A 5,469-nucleotide genomic window follows, 5' to 3' on the forward strand; every position below is an offset into this window, starting at 1 on the left:
TGTCTACGATTGACAGGTAGCATAATTGTTTTTCTAATTTGTTCTACCAGTAGTATTAATTATGGGATATATTTTTAACAACATATTATATTGGATGTAATCTTTCATTTCTGAAAAATTATATTTACCTTTGAAAGTTTCAGGGACAGAGATGGTTCCTGTTTTAGCCAGTTATCCTTCTCATCTTAACGATCTGCAGCCTGTGCATTCTCTATATCTACATACCATAAGGTGTCTGACCAATCACATCTGACTAATCAGACATGAAAGGAAATGGACACAGAGATTATGTAAGTTCACTTCCTTTATAAACAGGAAGAAAGTGTATTCTAAGATCATAAAGTATTTCAGTTTTCTAAAACTCAGTTCTCACGAACCAACTTCTTCCAACTCAATTCATTTCAGTTATATAGCGTCAATTAACAATAAATATCCTTTAAAGGTTCTTTCCAAATAAATTACCCTTTATGTTTTAACACCTGTTTTACCTTCTTTGCTCACATTGAACAGTTTAAACCATGCATGTTCTGGGACTCTGCTGTCAGCAAGCAGCACCTCATCTGATAGCTATAACTCTAACTCTAGAGAAGCAAAGCTGCAGTCATGGACACATTTCACATTATAGACAAATATGGACATGCTGGGTGCAGGATGCACTGCATTGCTCTCTTTTGCTGTTGCTTCATCACCCATGTTGGTTCTTCCATCCTCCTTTGATAGGTACTTTTTCTCGATCCTATATAAAAGAACCACAGACAACGTATATGAATTTTATGGCCAAGCTTTTGCAAAAGGAGAAAAACTCCGTCAATTGCTCCTCCGAGCTGTTCACAGAGCATTCTGGTCTCCTTCCGCGTGAGCCCCTGTTTTATTGTCAAGGGGGCAGTCAGGAAAAACAACAGAGGTCGTAAAACTTCTAACCTAAACAACTAGCAACTCAGTTCCACGTGTGATATCTGATCTATGGTCTGAGCCCGGTTCAAATCTTGGTCAAACTGTTAACAAGACAAAATACGACTGCTCACAGGCAGTTAGGAGGTATTCTGGTTGATAAGAATTTAAGGTCTGGGAAACACAGAGTTAACTGTTTCACATGAAGATGAACAGACAGTCCTGACCTCCAGGTCAGTTCATACACACATAAGAGAACACTAACAGAAAATCACAACGATCTATAGACTAAATGTGAACTAAAGTAATAACAAAATGATAATACCGAAAATTCTCTAACATTCCCCCCTTTTTATCATTTTACTATGTGAGTAAACTTTATGCAAAAGCCAAGCATAGAAAAGAAAAGAAAAGAAAAGAACCAATAAATGTAAGATTTTTTTTTCTTCTAATCTAAACACAGAAAATACACAATGAATAAATGGAATATAATACAATAATTGAAAAATAAAAGAAACAGCAAAAAATCAAATGCAGTTTTCTCATCACTAACTCCACTCATTGTAGGAGTCCTTCAGCAAATGAATTCATCTGTTTATTGATTACAGAACTTCATCATTGTTCAGAAAATCGTCAGAACCTCGAAACAAGTCATCTTCAGGTGTCTCATAAGATGCCCTTGCCAGCTGATGCCAGCTGATAGTTGACAATAGTTGTGTTAATTGTCTTTAGCATCATGCTTCGAAGGCATGTGTAGCACCGGTATCACACGGCTAACTGCGCTACTGGACCAGTTCTAGGCTCTAAGGAGTGGGGAAGCAAGAATAACAACACCAGAGACGCTGCTTTAAATGCAAAAAAAAGCCGGCAATTTACTGAATGCAAAACACACATGAAACACAATACACAAAACCCCCCTAAAAAAAAAAAGAAAAAGAAAAATGTATCACTCCTTTTTATTCATTAGTTCACCTAGCTTATTTCAGTAAAACTAATCTAATTTAGTTAGACCAGTCTCTTTTTCCTAGGTTATTTTAGTTAAACTAATTTAAGTTAGTTAGACCAGTCTCCTTTTCTTAGGTTACACCTATTTTAGGATTCCTATTTTTTCTCTGAGTTAACTCGTTTTTTTCCACAGGTAAGGAAATACCCTCAAACAAATCAAAGTGGACCACAATTATTCAATTCACATTCAGAGACATAACATATGAAAATCTAAGTATGACACTTTAAACTCAAGTTCAAGTCCAAATGTGAATTCAGGTTCTCAGTTCAATGAAAAGCTTCAGTTTTGATTCAGTCCAGAAAAATAATAATAATTCCACCAGTTCTTAAATCAGTTCTTAATCCTGTTCAGTTCAGTTTGAACTAGTTCCTGAAGTTCCTACCGCTCCGGCAGCGAATTATCATACGCAGGAGAGTCCCTCCCTGATATGATGGAGAAGATGAATTGAAGGTCTAGGTCTGGCTCGCCATCTTGAATCCCGTCTGTGAATGTGGACGTCGCACACGGCAGACCAATCTTCGCTCCGACCGAGCTTCCAACCGAACAAAAAAACCTGACCTGTGTAACAGGCCACAAAAACAACAAACATCTTTTTAAATCCTTAGATTATACAATTAAATTCTTCTTCATAGACTCAACATATTAACTGGATAACCGTTTATACATTAACCTGATGACAGTTTATAACGGAGCATTTCTTGCAAACGGCTACGTCTTAAGCGTTAGCTTTCTGCCAAAAGGAAAGTACAATACAGTGAATATGTAAGAAAATAAACACAAAACTAACCAAAACCGATGTAGCTTAGTTTTCATAAAATCCCCGTCAGTTTCCGACCAGGCAAATTATGTCTTCTTAACTATAATATTAACTCTTTTCCGTTAATCAATCAACTGCTCTTTTCCTCCGATTCCTCCTCTGCTCTCTCCCTCTGGTTTGTGCACCGCAGCGTCACCCAGGCGTCGCGTCTGTGACGCTGGTTCCTTAAAGGGGCAGCGACGTTATTCTCTGTTCAGACTTTTAATCCGCTATTTATTCTTATTTATGTCAGATTTTAACATGGGCAAGTATTTATTCCTATTTATTCAGATTTTAACTGAGCAGCTATTTATTCCTATTTATTCTGATTTTAACATGAGCAACTATTTATTCCTATTTAACGTGGGTTACATCCTCCCCTCTTTACCTAATGCACGTCCCTGTGCATTTTGAATTTCATACTGTCATAACTCCAGGGATTCTTAGAGAGCTAGGTTCTTCAAGAGAGTCTGTAAATACATCACTCAAGGTTTGAAATAAAGACTGAACTATTGTAATCAACGGGTTTCCTAGTTCAGGATAAGTCAGTCTTTTAGTCGCTTTTCTGTCTCTGATAGGTCTCCCCGAACAGTCACTTTCATTTTGGTTGTCTGTTTGACCCAGATCACTTGTGTTTTCTTTGCTCTCCTGAGCAGGTTGAGTAGAAGGATGGATATTATCCGGATCTTTCTCAGGTAGGTTCCCAATTTCCTCTTCAGCAATTGAGTCTCTCTCTTCAGGATCAGGTGAGTCTCTCTCTTCAGGATCAGGTGAGTCTCTCTCTTCAGGATCAGGTGAGTCTTTCTCTTCAGGATCAGGTGAGTCTCTCTCTTCAGGATCAGGTGAGTCTCTCTCTTCAGTTTCTACTGGAGAATTATCAGGGGAAGCTTCAGCTACGTCTGAAAGATTTTGCTCAACAGTAGCCAAGTCAGGTTCTGGTTCGATCCTTTCGGGTAAGTATTCCATAGGTCCGGAGGTCAGGTTGAAACCTATTGTGTCCACTTTTAGGTTTCTTTGATAGTGATATTCCACAGAATCAGATTGGGATTCATCTTCATCAGCTCCATCTGATGTGTTATCTTTAGAATATTGTCGAGTTCTTGGTCGCCTTACTGCCTTTGGCGGGTTAATTTCGCTTTCGACCGGGGTCACAGTAAGGAAACCGCATGGCAGCAGGAGGTCACGATGAAGAGTTCTTTGTGGACNGTGTCGCAGTAGGTGTAAACTTTGTTACACAAGTTCCAAGGTGGCATTCTAAGAGAAACGTGTCTGTTGTTGTAAACACAGCTCCTCAGAGACCCGGGTTTAGCTCCTGCTAAAGAAATGGTCTCTGGTATTTTCCATGTGGCTTGTGGAAACGGTGGAAACGGAAGTATGTCAGCCTTAAATAAACAGTTCATAGATCCAAAAAGTCCTTTTGCGTCATTTGCATTTTCTTCTTTTCATGGGGATGCTGAGTCGTGGTTGTGTGCTCAGGCCATAGAGACACATCTGTTTGTCATCAGTGATGCTCCCTGGGTGCAGACCTGAGTTGTGTGTGGCGATTGGCAGCTGCGCACACACATAGCAGTTCACCTCGTTCTCCTCGTGAGCAGTCCTGTTCATCAGCTGCCACCACAGGTTAGTGGTGTAGTCATGTGGGTGGAACGTGAGGTCACTTCCTCCTCCAAACATCAGACATGCTACAGTCACAGCGCAGTAGAAGATCCATCTGGCATATGGAGTCTCCATTGCTGCTCGGCGCACCGAGATGTCAGAACCCCCAAACTAAAGGAGTGAGAATCTTAGCGTTTCTTCACCGGGTTTGAGACGAACCACACTAAAAAATGGAACCCCTTTGTATCCCGGAAGCTCTTAAAAGTTCTCCTTCCTCTCTACTCCGAATTAGGGGTTCAACACTCTCTGCAGCTTGCAGTGACTGAGATGTATCCAGCTGGGTCTTTCAGCAATCTTTACAACTGTTGGTGTGGTCATCAGCACTTGGAACGGTCCTTCCCACCGTGGACTCGCCCAGTTCTTTCGTTTGATGACCTTTATGTAGACCCAGTCACCTGGCTTGATGGGGGTGGTTTCCTATAGAGGAGGACAGTCAAACGGCAGTAAATTTGTTCTGGACACTTCCTTCAGTTTAAGAGTCATATATAATCATATAATCTGCTAATGTCTGTTCTTCATCAGCTTTCTGTAAGTCAGGAGCAAACAGAGGCAATCTGTAAGCTCTCCCATGAATTATTTCAAAAGGTGTTAGACCATCAGCTGTTGGGGTGATTCTCATGTAGAGCTTCACCAAGTCTAAGCATTCTGGCCAGGGCCGGCCAGTATCTGCCATGCATTTTCTTAATCTGCTTTTCACAGTACCATTTGTTCTTTCCACCAGCCCTGCACTCTGTGGATGATAGGCACAGTGATTCTTTAATGTCATTCCCAAGTGTGTAGCCATGTTTTGTATCACTTGTCACTGTAAACAGTCTGTGGAATACCGTATGTTGGCCTTAGCTACCGTCAAAGCATCTGCATGCTTTGCTGGAACTATTTCAACCCATTTAGAAAAAGCATCAATCATCATCCAACAGTATTTGTTAACTCAAAAGTTCATAACAAAAAAATGTATGTAAGAATTTAGTAGTTATATAGTATTACCTCACCATTTTCCCTTCTCCCCCCTTTTTACACATGGCATAGCCCATGTGTCACAACCATTTAAGCTTCAAATAAAGTCTGTGGGAGGATCAATGGTAACACTTTATTTGAAGGGGGGTGAATAAGACTGTCATGA

The 5,469-nt window shown here is 40.2% G+C and overlaps 1 long non-coding RNA gene across 1 annotated transcript; it reads right to left on the reverse strand.

The window, feature by feature from the left end:
• Window positions 1–1,473: 1,473 nt before the first annotated feature.
• LOC103132903 (uncharacterized) lies at window positions 1,474–3,011 on the reverse strand. Its single transcript, XR_475660.2, has 2 exons — window positions 2,685–3,011; window positions 1,474–2,455 (listed from the first exon to the last, which is right to left on the reverse strand). It is a non-coding gene; the product is annotated as an uncharacterized LOC103132903 (long non-coding RNA).
• Window positions 3,012–5,469: the final 2,458 nt, after the last annotated feature.

This window comes from Poecilia formosa, unplaced genomic scaffold (assembly GCF_000485575.1).
Source record: "Poecilia formosa unplaced genomic scaffold, Poecilia_formosa-5.1.2 Scaffold1492, whole genome shotgun sequence".
Classification (NCBI taxonomy): domain Eukaryota; kingdom Metazoa; phylum Chordata; class Actinopteri; order Cyprinodontiformes; family Poeciliidae; genus Poecilia; species Poecilia formosa.